General features: G+C 38.0%; 1 pseudogene; it reads right to left on the bottom strand.

Annotated features, from left to right (window-relative positions):
• Nucleotides 1–7,842: 7,842 nt before the first annotated feature.
• LOC122342334 lies at nt 7,843–9,518 on the bottom strand (annotated as a pseudogene).
• Nucleotides 9,519–15,239: the final 5,721 nt, after the last annotated feature.

Genomic DNA, 15,239 nt, shown 5'->3' with positions numbered 1-15,239 from the left:
TAACCTCCAGAATTTTCGTCTGAAGCTTTGAGCGTGGAGGCTGACCTGCTAACTAAATATACGTCTGGCGCAGCAATGGATTATGTTTCAAATCCACCAGCAGTGCATCCTCTCCAGTATGGACTACGTTATTAATGGCGTGCAAGCGCTCATCAACAAAACCGCAAAGCGCTCAGAGCTCGCGAAACAAGTCTGGTCATCTCTGGACAAAGATTACGACAGGTATGACTGGATGGTTGTTGCTTTTTGGCCAAAATCCAACCATAAAATATGTAAGATCCTGAACCGTCACACCTTGTTTGGGTTTAATAAGGTGGCGAGAGAAACCAGAATCAGTGTGGCTGTCATGAACAGGTGAAGAGGAGTCACACCAAGGCAGCCTTAGTCAAAGCAGCCATTGAGAAGTGCATTAATGAAAATGTCCTGTGCCATAGGGTACCAGAAACTTTCTACATGGCGAAGGCGCTGTAGGAGAGTGCGCCAGTGTCTCAGACTTTCCAGCAGCACAACACACATATATGATAAAGCTCATGACAGCCACGGCGCACAGGAAATATTAGACTACGATATGAATAGATATCCCTGAAGACATTTCAGCTCAGACTCCTTACATTTATAAAGGAATTATCACATAGGCAAGTTTGTTGTTTTCATTAAAGCGATGAAGAAATAATGTCAGAAGATCCCTCACGCCAACCTAGACTCACGGTGAGAATGAAAATAGAGGCAGGTGCGTTGCTGTGAAAGACCTGTTCCTGGGAATGTGTGAGTGTGATGAACCATACTCACGGCCAGAACTGTGAGAGAGCTTAAGACTACAAGAAGAACTTACTGGGAAGCAAACCTATTATAGTGATATACACTTGCAGAAGCATTCTGAGTGCAGGCTAACTTCCTTGCAGATGCCACGAGCTTTTCTGATGCCTGATGTTTATATTTCTGTGAGGATGTGTGAATCAAAGCATCTTCATCTGAGGCTATAGCATGAAACCGCCAGAGAGCCTCTGTCCACAGGCAGGAGATTAGCTGGAAAAGTGCAGGAATTTGTTAATGTGTGTGGAAATGTCAGAATAAACAGTGGGATTTTATATGGAAATTGTTTAAAAGTCAAGTATGACCTGTGTTTGTGTAGCTAAAGTGAATTTCTCATTAGACCCACATCAGTGATTCAACGCATATAACAACATATTAGTGTCTTTACATTGAACTGATCACCTCCTGTCTGTCAATCACAATCTTCTGGAGAGTTTAAATCCTTGCTTTTCTTTTTCTGCTTCAAGCTTCTGTCTGATTTTGTTAGCTGATTCGTGCATAATAAAAAAACAATAAATACATTTTATTGTCATTGGCATATCTTTGGCTTTTGTTTACAGTAATATTCAGTAAAGCCGTTATGTTATCCGTAAAATAAAATGTATTTTACTGTACAAAGTAGTGTGTGATAAGTGAGAAATTTTAACAAACTTAATTTTATGTTTGTTTTCTTATTTTGTAAAGGACCTACTCTTTCCTCATATTAATGTTCCGTAAAGTTTAGTTCATCACTAACAAATCACCTTAAATGTTTATGAAAAACTATCAAATAATAATAATAATAATATTTGTTTCACACTTTGAGAAACCTGTAAAGACAGAGGCCTTCTTCTTTAGCTCCGACTTATGATTAAAAATGACAAATAGAATTATAAGATCGTAACATGTTTTTGAAAGTTCTGTAATCATATTTTAATTTTTTTAAGTGATATAAGGGTCATTTAGCTAGCTACAGCCTGCCTTCACAGTTTATTAAAAGTTATAATAAGGAAATTTAATAAATGTATTTCACTTTTACATATTACTTACATGCATTGCCTTTCTGTCACGGTGTAGCTAAAAGAAATGGAAATATCCAGCGATGAATATAAAGTGTTGTTCATCTTTGATGGTCTGGGCCAGTGTCGTCTGTCTCTGGACTTTAAGAGTAAAGTGAATCTGTGTAATATATCTGAGTCAGCCTCAGTGGATGTGCTGCTGATGAACCTGATTGTGGGAATCTGCTTCCCTCTGCTCTCATCTGGATCACCTCCAGACCAGCAGCAGCTGATCTGCGTCCCCTCTGGGTCACGTCCATCGGTGACAGAGAGTCACGAGGCTTCAATGAGCCACAGAGAGGAGGAATACTTCGGAAGAGGATCAGTGATCAGAGTCTGGCCGACAGGATCATCACACCTGAAGTCCTCCAGGAGCCTCTTCATCATGTGTCACACATCAGTCTTTAAAGAATCCAGATCAGTCTGGTAAGTAACAATGAAAACAAACATTTACTATCATAGTAATTCATAATTTTAGGTTTGGCCTATAATGATGTTTATCACGTATAGTTTACTGTCAATATAAATGAATTTTATTATTGACAAGATCGTAACAGGATTTTTGTTTTGTTTTGTTTTGTTTTGTTTTATTGCATTTGATTTATTCCGATCTCTTAAGAAATAATGAAAATACAGGAGTTGGCATGTTTGTGTCCTTGCATTTACTGTTAGCCAAATTAATTACTAAGTGACACAGGTCCTAAATGAACAGAGTATAGCAAGTATGGGATATTCAAAATAATCATCATAATCATTTCTCATCTGCTTTTTATTAGACACTTAAAATTGGAATCAGATTAAATAAGGAGATTTGTAAATACATCCTGATAGATTAACTTGAGTAAAGCATGAGAAAGCATGAGTAAAGGATCTACATGCATTACACCTTCGCCCACTATTTGGTTTCCATCGTTGAGCCAATTTAGATACTTGCACCTGTGTTTGAGTTATTTGTGCATTCTCATATATTTCAACTTCTCAAACACATATGTAAATATATAGAAAAGCTGTTCACGTTTGTTTTCCAGTATAGTTGTTTGTTTTGTTCTTCACAAGGCTATATGAATGTGATCTCACTGCTCTTGTCTTGTGAAAGTTTGTCTTCAGTTTTACAATCCTCAAACTCAAACATCCTGAGAGAGCTGGACCTGAAATAACAATGTGTGCAGGATTCAGGAAGTGAAGCTGCTCTCTGAAGGACTGAAGAGTCCAAGCTATCATCTGGAGATTCTGAGGTAAAGGCTTTAAATAAAATAAACAAAATGTATTGTCGTAATCGTATATAATTACTCAGGGCGTTACTAAATTAATTTATAGGCAAACAGTTCATGATCCAGTTTTTTTCAAAATCTTTTGGATTTAAAAATGTAAGATGCATCTGCCCTTTTATTTGATTGCCCATCTTAATCACCAGTAGAACACGACACTTTAGACAGCTAAGTAATCCTTAACAGATGTTGTAATGAGAGTCAGAGACATTCAGATCTTTAATAAGAATGGTCTTACAGGCAGAAAGTCAACAGCAGTTTCAGAGATACAGGAGACAGAGACAATGCCAGGCAGAGATCAGAATCAGGGTATCCAGGCAAAAGGGTCGAAATCAACAGTAGAATAAAAGCGCTCAGAATTACCAGCCAGGGCGCGGATAAGGCTTTGAGTCAGAGCACAGCTTATGAAGAGGGTGTAATGGGCTTACACCTGGGCCAGTAATCAGTCCTAGGTACGGGGCATGATGGTAAAGTAATGTAACCACAGAGGCGTAGTTTTTGTACACCTTTTGGAGTTTTATTTTAGGTGTTGACGTCTTCTAAAAAATATGTATTTGTATAATTAAAATGTATTAGTAACAAAAAACATTTCAATATGTTTTTTAGCTCTTCTCTCAGATCTCTGTCAAAAAAACCTTGATTTTGGCCTGTCTAATTACTATTCATGAACCTCTCCTCTGATTGGCCTGTTCTGTGTGAAGTTTACTGAGGATCGGCCGTTTTAAAACTTATATGGTGAGTTACATGTAGGTGAGGTACATTCCAACTAACTACACTGACAATATCAACACAAGAGTGTTGTCACAAGAAGTGGAGGCGTGGAAGAGGACAACCTTTATGACTCAAGACACCTCTAATAATTGAACAACATGATGCCCTTCCAAACATCCCAAGGCTCTCTACCTTGCAGGACTCGTAGTCGATAAGGACTCCTCATTGTAAAAAAATACATTTTGATTATTAAAGTAGAACAATGAATTGAAAACCAAATTATAACACCATGGTAATATGGGCATTGCAACACTGTGCACACATTTAATGTACTCATTGTGTGCTGCAAAGTGTTTGTGACATTTATGCAAATACACATTTTCAAATTTTAGTACGTTTTCACACCCTTAAGAAACAGAGACAAAATATTTTTGTGGAAGTGTGCTTTTATTAATGTATGAAGTGTATAAAATCAAGGTATAAATAAAGTCAAATATTCAAACATAATAAACATTTTTTTCCAAAGAGTCATGATCCTCCATCTGCCAGACTTGATACATTTCCAAACACGCATGGGCCTGGCTTCCTGTGGACATTTTTTTTCTGTTCTTGCCAAACACACATCTTTATCATTTTCTCTGTCCTCATCATACTCTTTCAGTCTTGCCATTTTGGCTTCTTGGACTAGTATCAACTTCGATCCAGGAGGATGGCTAACAAACAAATGAAGCACCAATTGCCATTGTTGTTAAAAGTGTAACTTACCTCTTTTGTCAGTTTTGTCAGCTAGAATTTGTCTGCCTTCTTGCACATGTGCTGTGCAGATAGTCTTGACTGCATGTGAATGGGCTGTGTGACTGTCTGCGAACCCTCACTCCTGATGAACTACATAGATGTACATCTACAAAGTACTACGTAAAAAGTGAAATACATTTTATTAAAGAGATTATGCAAAATGTATTTTATAAGGTGTTTGAACACCTGTAATGGTAAAGGATTACACCTCCAGAAAAAGTAAGTATCAGGCGTTACTTTTCTAAATTATCTTCCTGAAAAGAGCTTCTTGGCTTCTTGTAAGGCTAATGTTACCATTGTCTGTTTTTCACTGATGAGTGCCTTCATGTGCTACCAGAATGATCACAAACAGGAATGTAGGAAGTTAACATTGAATATGAAAGAAATGTAGAAGTCGATCGCTGGAATTAGTCCAGCTCTTGATCACAAGTGGGGCTTTGTAATAGTAAGGTCACCATTAGTTATTGATCTGTTAGAGCTCCATCCTCTCTCCCCCCCAGGCGCCAGCTCATTTTTACTATTAAATGTGTAATCTGAAAGTGTACTGATCTCAGCTCGGTGGAAAGGACATGTTAATGTTGTTTTCATTGCATTTTTTTGATCACTTCAAAAATTTCACTCGAGGCAGGTGTTTTCAAAAAGCTTTTTCTTTAGGCCGGCGTGCTGCTTCAGCGCTAAGCACTTTAGTACAGCCCTTAGTTGTGCATTGTGTTCATTCATGGTTTTGCCTGAAAGTGGGATGTCATCCAGGTATGGCCAGACACCTGGAACTCCTACAAGCAAAGGTATCCATAAATCAGCTGTTGACACTCCAAACTGCAATGAAGGCCAGAACAGTCAACGGTGGGAGTTAATAGTTAGTGAAGCTGCTTGATGATCAATGGAAGCTGCTGATAAGCTTGTTTTGAGAACAGTTCCTTGTCTTTTTTCCCACTGTCATTATGGGTGTGGCCCACTTTGCATACTGAACATGGTTCCAAAAATTCCTTGAGCCATCAATTTATCCAGCTCCCCATCCAGCTGTGGCCGTAAAGCACAGGGAACTGGGAGGCTTTGGAAGAAAGCGTTCAATTCAATTGAGATACAAACAAGGGCAGTGAGGTTCCATGTTGCTTTGTACATTAATTTCCACAAATGCTTATGACCACTGCTTTTTGAACTCCACTGTCTGCATGCATTTCAGGGGTTTGGGAGGATCACGGTGAAGGATAAGTATACTCTCACTTCCAGTGTAATGCGCTTATTTATTCTGCATAACAGTGGCGAATATGGCTTCTGCCCCCTTTCTTAGATTTGGTGAGTGGAGCAGTCGTTCTGCCGTGATACTAGCTGAATCCTTGTGTCTCTTTGTTTTGTCTCTTTTTACTTAATAATGGCATATAAAGATGGAAAATCTACTGGTCTCTCACGGTATATGTTGAGTCGCCACACCTGTAGCATAGTTTATCACATTTTTGATATTGGCTTATAGCTGTAACTTTGTGTCCTGATGCATGCAGTATGGGTTGCAGCGATTGCCATCCTGATTCCTGTTGATGTTCTGAAGCAGTCATGCTGTTTTAGGAGCTGAAACTAAATATACATTTCAAACCCAAGGCCAAAACTAATAACACCCCTCTTAAAGGGGCCTTATGCCTTAGCCAATATACTACAATTCATATTCATTACCATACAAGAGTTATAAGCTGACCTGTAATATCACAGAATGAATTAGTACATTTATGCATATGGCAGATGCTTTTATCAAAGCAATGCATAGTGTTCTTAAAATAATAGTTCACCCAAAGTTCATCCTCAAGTAGCTCCAAACCTGCCAAACACAAGGAGATATTTTGAAGATTTGTGACAAAATTTCTAAAAATCTTCCTTTGTGTTTTGACAAAAAATTCATACAGATTTAAAGCCCATTTTTTCTTTTTCAGGTAAGCAATAAATACATTTGAAGTGGACTTTTTCACAAGATAAAATATTTGTTTTTTTAATCAGCAGTACCACTTCACATAAATTCATTTGATTTAAAATATTTATTTATCACAAAAAAATCAACTTCTAGCATTTTCAAACACGGCAGGCACAGCTGAACATTAATGAATTCACTGAAAACACACGTTACATTTTAGATCTGGAAAATACTTAATTAATTACAAGAAAGTACTAGAAAGGAAATTAAAAAAAAGATGTAATGAAAAACATTTATCTATTTTTCTTATGAGAGTTAAAATAGAAACATAAATGCAAAACCATCAGAAGTCAGAGATGTTTCCAATCGCAAAACAATTCCTTTAAAGCATTCATTAAAGCGTTTTTCAGCTAAGCCCATACCCAAAGAAATTAAGCCTGAACAATGATAGACATCAATAAAGTAAAAAAAAAACCCAACAACCTACAGTACACACCAACCTGAGTACATTAACCAAAGATGAATAAATGAACATCATAGCAGGGATGCTTGAATACACACTTTTTAGAAATTAGAGACTCAACAATAAACCGATCATAACATAAACCTGTGTGTGCTCTTTGAAAGCATAGCCAAATGGGCGTCTCTTCTTGACAATCAAATTGCAACACTGTTGGGGACTCTGTCTGAGGACAAATAAGAATAATCCAAAGTTAATTTTTCATTCCGGTTCTTGATTGTCTCCGTCAACTCACTGAAGCTCTTGCGGAAAGTCTTTATGGCCTTCTTCACAGGTTGCTCTGTGTGAAGAATGTGTCTGGATACATGCCTAAGAACAGCTGGAAAAAAGTAAGATATTTAGGAAACTGATGCTGCTGTTACATACTTTGAAAACAAAATGGGTCATTTGAGCAAAAATAAATGAAAACTCAATGCAATAGTGATGAAAGCTGTAATTATGTTGCGGATCCACTCTAGACTAGTGTGATCTTTTACTTTCAATCTCTCTAAGAGCCAGCGTCAAACTGAACCCTTTAACTGATAAAGTAAGGTTATTGTGCTTAAGTCTACCCCCCAGGTCACTTGCTGCAAGGTAGCTGGATGTCTTTGTCTGTGGAAGTCATTGTTATGGTTTCTCTGTATCCTCAGCTAGTAACAGGTTCATTCTTTTCACTATCGCGCCAGACTAGACCGCTGACATGTTCTCTACAATTTCAAGTAGACACTATATATGAATCATCAAACCTCATTCTTCTCCATCCGGTGAGAGCCCAGACTGTACCCAAAACCAAGCTGGAACAATCCGGTCGGCAGAGTCTCAGGATCGCTTCATATCCACTTCCCCCTTCCGTTGAGGTGGTGGTCTGCGCATGGTGGAAGGACTGTTGGGGATCAGCCGTACCAGTCAAACTGGAACAGAAACTTCGCCGCGTGTTAGTCTACAGATATCATCAGTTTTAAGCGTTCCTGCGGAAATCACGTGAGTAAGCTCACCTGTCAGAAGTTGACAGCGGCATGTTGTGCTGAAGCTGTGAAAATCACCACGGTCAGGTACTCGATCAACTCTCTCGAGATTCCAGAGACTCTGGAAACTCTGGAAACTTAGCGACAGTAATGATGCATATTGAATAGAACAAGATTATAAACAATCACGCACAGACAAATGCTGTGATTGAAGTCGTACTCACTGTGAGAGTTATTCATGCCAAAGCAGGAAACGTCCTTAACAAATCTTTGAATCTCCACGTCTTCTCGAACTGCTTCATCGCTATCATAGTAGATCTTGACCACGGCGAAACAAAACTACAGAAAGATACTCTGGATGCCAAACATTTTTTCTCTGGCGGGTACATTTATAGGATCTGAACTGTTGTTAGCACTTACTGGTGGATTGCCTCCCAGATCTTCAAGCCATCGTCTCTGTAATAGTAGTTGGGTGTATCTTCCATTCCTCGAGCCTTTATGTCCTCATGGATGTTCAGGGACTTGAAGGATAAAGCCTCCATGGCATTTTGCACCAGTTTCTCCATCCCATCTGCATTGATGCTACTAATCTTTGGACACCAAGAACACAGTTCATCTTTTGCTTAAATATCATCAGAAATAAACTAAGCTGAAAGCATTTATTTAGCTTACTCAAGTGATGATCTAGCATAGGATGAAATTAGTGTCAAATTTTCTAACACGTAAACCAGTTTGACTAGCGTATGTTTCTGTCGATGAATTCCTTATACCTTATATGGACAAACTTGTGGCTCTTTGTTCAAGGCTGAGTGCTGTATGCTGAAATATGACTCAAGACAAAACATCCAAGCGATTGCCTGTTATTCATCAACCTCAAATATTTATATTACTAATTAAGGGCAACATTTATTAAGACTGCATGTCTTTACAGCCATATCACAGAAAGATGAAGAAAAAAATAGAAACAGAAGTTTGTGTACTGCTGTACTGGGTTAGCTGTAAAGCTACCTTGCTGAAGACCCCATCTTCACTGATAAGGTGTTTCACGGGCCTCTCGTTGATTGCGATCGTGAAAGCGAACATGAGGCATCAGTAACTGTAAACAAATGATGCTCTTAGAACATTACATGAATTTAATCCTTAAAATGACTGAAAAGGCAAAAGCTGTTTCCATGTCACACTGAAACATGGATAAAAGATACAAGGATATCAAAGCTAGCAACCCCTGCATCAATCGTCAAAGCACAAACTCCACCTCTTTGTACTACATCTAGATATAATGACTATGTACCTTGTATCTCTACGGGATGGGCGGCAGACAGCTGTCTGTACATGGCAATTTCAAAACCTCAGACACCAGATGTGTCTTGAGAAGGTGTGTGACCAGCTGGTGTACGATGAAGTCTGAGATTTCACAAACATCTTGGCAAGCATCCAGTCATATTTAGAATCACTCGGAAGAAAGATTGGACTCATTTCTCCTGAGGTTTGGCTCAGCTGATTCAGATATAATAAAGGCAAGCAGGACATGTTTTTACTGCAGTAGGTGAATTCATGAGAAAGCAATTTCATCCATTTTATATGAGACACATACCTGAATGGCGATTAGCAACATTTAGTCCGCCGTTTCTTGTACAGTAGACAGATTGAGTGCGGCCAGATATAGCTGGCTGGCTGCTGGGGCGTCCTTCAGTATTTCATAATCCACTATGTAGATGTTTCCTTTCTGTAAACATGTGGACACAGGTGTATAGTTGGAGAACAAACAGGTCACAAGTAAAATATCACAGTAACACTCCAATATGTGGATCAGAAACAAGCAATAAGTCTTGATTTGAGTGATTTCTGTAGTAAAGATTTCTGACCCGTAGCTCCTCATGTAGTTGGCGTCCCCTTCAGAGAGCCCTTGACCATCTCGTGTGCTGTGCGGGGAATTTCTCTGGAAGATCCGTGCACTTCTTGATCATGACAGGATTTGCCGTTCAAGAACTGGTAGCCCGAACATGCAATCCTTGGTCAGTCTTGTATCACGTTCTCTGTCCAGATTACCAGGGGACACTTCAATCAACTGTCAAAGGTTTACAGGTATAGAAAAATATGCCTCACATTGTTTGTTTTCCATTATCTATCACTGCAGTTTTCCCGCACAGTTGCTGACATTTTAAAAAATACAGAACCGTGACTTTTTTGGGCTACTTGGGATATAATGTACAGCAGCCACCCAAAGTACAGTAGAAGTCAAAAGCCTACTACTCATTCTGAAAACTACTGCCAGGTGGTGCACAAAGTTAGCAAACTAACTGTAATTTTGTTTTGTGAGCGGAGATCAAAAAATGAAATAAAACAGCAACAATATTACGATATAACATTATGACATGCTAAAAATTCTTGAGAAAATTAGAAAGTTAGTTTAAAAAATTGGAATAGCTGCAGCCTAATGCATGAAAAAGAGGCTTACTTAGCATGATGCTAATGCTAGCATTAGCTAACAAGTTAGCGCTCTAATGCGAGAACAAGAACAGGTCAGTGACTACAGTAAATCTGAGGTAAATGTTGGTGATTTGTGGAATTAAATGCATTCTATCTGGATTGTTGAGTTTTCTCCTGTTTTTCACATCAGCGCTGTTTTCGTCTGCCTTTGAACTACAGTATTCAACATTTGAAGTGGATCAGAACAATTCCAGCAAGCATCACGCTCCTATAGCATCATAAATTGAAAGGAGACAAACATTCTTGAAAGAGGAAAAATTCATCGAACCTAGTGGAGTGTTCTTGATATTGTAATGCTCAAATATCTTTTCAAAATCAGTAATGTCTTTCAGGACTCTACTAATCCTTCAATTTTGTCAAGACCTAATTCCAGAGACCTGAAACAGAATACATACAGCAGAGTTAGCAACACATAACAACGTTTGCTTGGTACTGCATTGCTTATGTTAAATTACGTTATCCCTGAACCCCTAAAGTCATCATAAACATAACCTGAACACATAGGAATTGTAAAATTCAGTAACAGATCAATATGGACCATGACCATGACACACTACCGCAGACTTACGCTTCTAGGAAGTTCTTTTGAAAGTCAAATCCTTTTTGTCCATCAAACTGAACGTCTTTAGGAAGCCCCCCCTCTGTGTCATCTATACATTTAGGGAAGGCTTAGTTTTGTTCCTTCCATCTTCAACGATAAAAATGACAACATGTGCAGTTAAAGCCAAGAAACACATCTAAAGGCCATGTGTATTCATGCCCAATTTCATGTGTAAGTTATACACTGGAAAAGTATTTTCTTACTATTTTGAATAGTTCACCCCAAAACATACATTTGTCAATAATTACTCAACCATCCAGGCTTTGTTCATCTTCAGAAAGCAAGCAGCGTTATTTTTAATGAAACCTGAGAGCACTTTAACCTTCATCAGCATCAACAGTAAGGCTATTACTGTAATGGCATAATTGGCATTTTTGGATGAACTATGGTATAAATTAGCTTTTAGGGTTTTAAATAGTAAAAAGACAGATGTAAGCGTTTAACAAAGAAATATTAACATTTGCATGATGACTATAAAGTATAAAGCAATGATATATATATCACACACATGCAAATATTACAAATAAAAATGAATACAAATCTTAAGCGTATGTTATTAGAAGCGCTAATAATCGTTGAATAAGACCATAACTGTTTTAAATCAAACCTGAATACTTCCGTCTATGTTTCAGTTCTTCTTGTCTTTCTTTTATGTTTGTGTCATCCTCAGGGCAGTCAGGCTAAATGAATTTAGCACACATTACAGCATTTAACATACGATTCAATTTTAAAATAATAACCATCATATTAATGCTTCTTTAAAACTACGTGCGGTGCCTTTTGGATGAGTCACTTCCTTTTTGTCTTCCAACCAGCTATAAAGGGAACTCCAAGCTTTCTCAAAAGGACTTCTCACACTGATATGCTTACAGAACCAGGAATAATTAAAATAATGGCTCTTCTTTTCAAGTTTCACCTGGGCGCTGTCTGTAAGTTCCTTCTCCACGTGGATCTCGAGGTGAGCTCCTTTAAGAACGACTTTTATTAGACATTTATATTTGTATGTAACATCAACAAGTCTATTTAACCCTATAAATTGCCTTTCCTAATTAAAAAAGCGATTAGACATTTTCACGAGTTATTTTCCAATAATAAACTTTATTACATTTATTTGCATCTTGAGTACCTAAGCGTCAGGGTCCTAAAGACTATGCTATGCGGTATTGATGCTATATTACTATATTTTTTTATTATGTCTTTTCAGACATATCAGGCAGTCAAGTTCTTACCGTTGCAAAGAAGAAAGAAGGATGGGTTGACCAGGACTTTTCGCTGCTCTTCTGCTCCGAGTCCATTAGCGTCAGGTAAATACTGTTCTACGTTGCCTTGGCCATGATCTCATCTCATGCTATACGGTCACCTTGTAAATCCACATGGTGCCTGAGTGGAGGAAGTACAATCGCTGAGTTCCTGCTCCTGTTTATATGAAGCTCACTTCCCTACACAATCACGCTCATGATTTTGCAATACCGTTCAGTTCAGTTCTTGTGTCTGGAAGCCCTCATTAAATATTTTACTGAGAATTACGTGGCGGGTACAAGGTGTTGCAGAAACAGACAACTTTTCAGTTGTGTTTCGAATAAATCTACCTAGATATTTACCTACCTAGCAAAAACAAGCGACAAATGTGACCTTCTTCTCACAATTTTACATAGCACAAAAAACAAGCATTGTATAACACCCCTTTAAGACCTGATGACCATGTTGGGTGGACCCTTACACAGTGGTGAGTTATTAAGTCAGAACTGCATGGTATTAATTTGAATAAAACTAGAAGAATTTCAAATCACATGAACCAATATTTTATTAGCAATAGAACATGGATAACACAACTGTTTAATCTGACAAATTTTACAATTGTAGGCACAAAGTTTGATGCCTCGTTTCAAATGTGATGCTTTCTACAGATCTCAAAATAGTTGGGGCAGGGCATCTCCTTTTCTTTTCAAAACAGCTGAAGACATCTGGGCACCGTGGTTATGAATTTCTGAAGTTTTAATGTTTGAATTCAGTCTCATTCTCGCCTGATACAGGTTTCTAGCTGCTGAAGGTTTATGAGTAAATCTCTGATGTATTTTTCATTTTAATGATGCTTCAAATATTTCTCTGTAGGTCAAAGATCTGGACTCTTCTTCTGTGAAGTCATGCTGTAGTAATATCTGCTGTGTGTGGTTTAGTATTGTCTTTCTAAAATACACAAGACCTTCCTGAAACAGGCGTCATCCGAGAGAGAGCATATGTTGCTCTAAAACCATTATATACCTCTCAGCATTCATAGTGTCTTCTTCCAGAACATGAAGCTGCATGCAGTATACACTTATACACCTCCATACCATCAGAGATACTGCTTCTGAACTCAACTGAAACACACTGAAGATCTCTCCTCTTTGCTTGAAGAACACAGTGTCTGTGATTTCTAACAAGACTTGTCTGACCATAGAAGACTTTCTACTTTGAAAAGAGTCTTGGCCTAAATTTAGGCTGAACTAAATATGGTATCTCTTTGTCTGGTCTACAGTATATAAGGAAAGTGACTAAAACACAACAAGGAGTGATTCTGTAGCCAGATCGGCCCGTAGTGTAGTGTGTGTCCTCATACACTACACTATGTACTTTTTAAAGACCAGGTATACTGACCTTTTAAGTTTGTTTTATTTTTGTTTTGTGTTATTTTTGTACTGCTGATCAGTTGTACAAATGTTTATCAATTATACAATTTGAAACTGTTCTTGCCTGGAAAATAAATGTTAATCTTGGTTAACTTATAATATTGTCTGAAATAACTTTTCTAGTAGGTTTAGTGACTTCTGAGTTTTCCTCATTGTTGGCGTGCTAGGGTGGAGTCAGATCAACGATCGATGGATGGAGCAAATCTTGAGATCTTGACTTCTGGCCACCAAACTGGCTTAGTATGCCATTACTTAGGGAAGCGCATAAAAATTACTCTTTTTGAGTCTATCGAGGAGATGTCTGCATTAAGGTAAGTGATCTACGGTGTAGCCTCTGACTAAGACCTGGACTAGCCCAGATGTATGCGTGAGTCTGTTCTGACCAAACAAGGTCTCTAAGCGACCCAGACTCTATGAGCGATAAGTAGAAACTAGGAAATAATATAGTTAATTAATGATCAAATTTAATCACAACTAGAGGATCAGCAGTTACATTTAAGTAAATATAACTAAAATCACGAAAGGTGGAGTCAGATAAAGTTAGAAATTGGAAACCATGAAAGATTAATAAATATAAGTGATTTTTAAAGAGCGCAGGGAAAAAGACTGATCGTGCATTAACCTTGACCAAGGCCTCTGGATTCCGTTCTTCAGGAAAAGGGGCCTTACAGACCCATGTTTCCAGTATGGCCTATGCACATAATACACATATAGAGACTACTGGAACCATAGAGACAAACCTAAGGTGTATCTTCAAAAGATCCACAGAAATGATAATCAGCCATTCTGAACAAAATGCAGGAGAGCTCTCCAGAGACCAGTAATAAAATTATTTCAATTTATTATATTGCAATGTCAGGCATGAGTCGTAGTCTCAGAGTGATTTTGCACTGATTTAGAAGAGGAGAGACAGTTGTAGAAGGGTATGAAGAAGGATCAAAGAATGTAGTGTTGTGTTAGTGCTGGAAGGCGAGAAAGAAGGAAATAGAAAGTGGGAGAGATATTGGTAAGAAAGGAAAATAGAAGGAATTATAGAGCTAATGAGAAAGAACCTTTTTATCCTCTGTTAGTGTAAAAATCTCAATGAGAAAAAATAATGTGTCCAGAATTTATCAACTAAAATGCTGCTTTAAGTTTGGAGTTGATTGATCTGCCCGCCCAGTAACAAGGGAAGGTGTGAGAGTTTGGTCTTGCTTCTTGCAATGAAGGAAAAACCCACAAACACAGTGGTGCAAGTACTAGCAAACTAAACCATTCCTCCCTGGGAAGAGGAAGGCAGACATGAAATCTGATCAGAAAGTTCAATTTTTCTGGACATATTATTAAAGTTAGGCGTAATGTAAAAGTCAGGCAGAAAGTCTTTACAGACTGCAGAGATGGGAAGTAGTCAAATTTATACCAATCTGACCACTTGAACACTTTATTAATTTTAGCCTTGTGGTTTCAAAGCATGATCGTGACCGTGATATGTCTTTGTAAACTAATTTACTT

This window comes from Puntigrus tetrazona, chromosome 4 (assembly GCF_018831695.1).
Source record: "Puntigrus tetrazona isolate hp1 chromosome 4, ASM1883169v1, whole genome shotgun sequence".
NCBI lineage: Eukaryota > Metazoa > Chordata > Actinopteri > Cypriniformes > Cyprinidae > Puntigrus > Puntigrus tetrazona.
The sequence above is the reverse complement of the archived record's forward strand: the minus strand, read 5'-3'. Positions and strand labels throughout refer to the sequence as shown.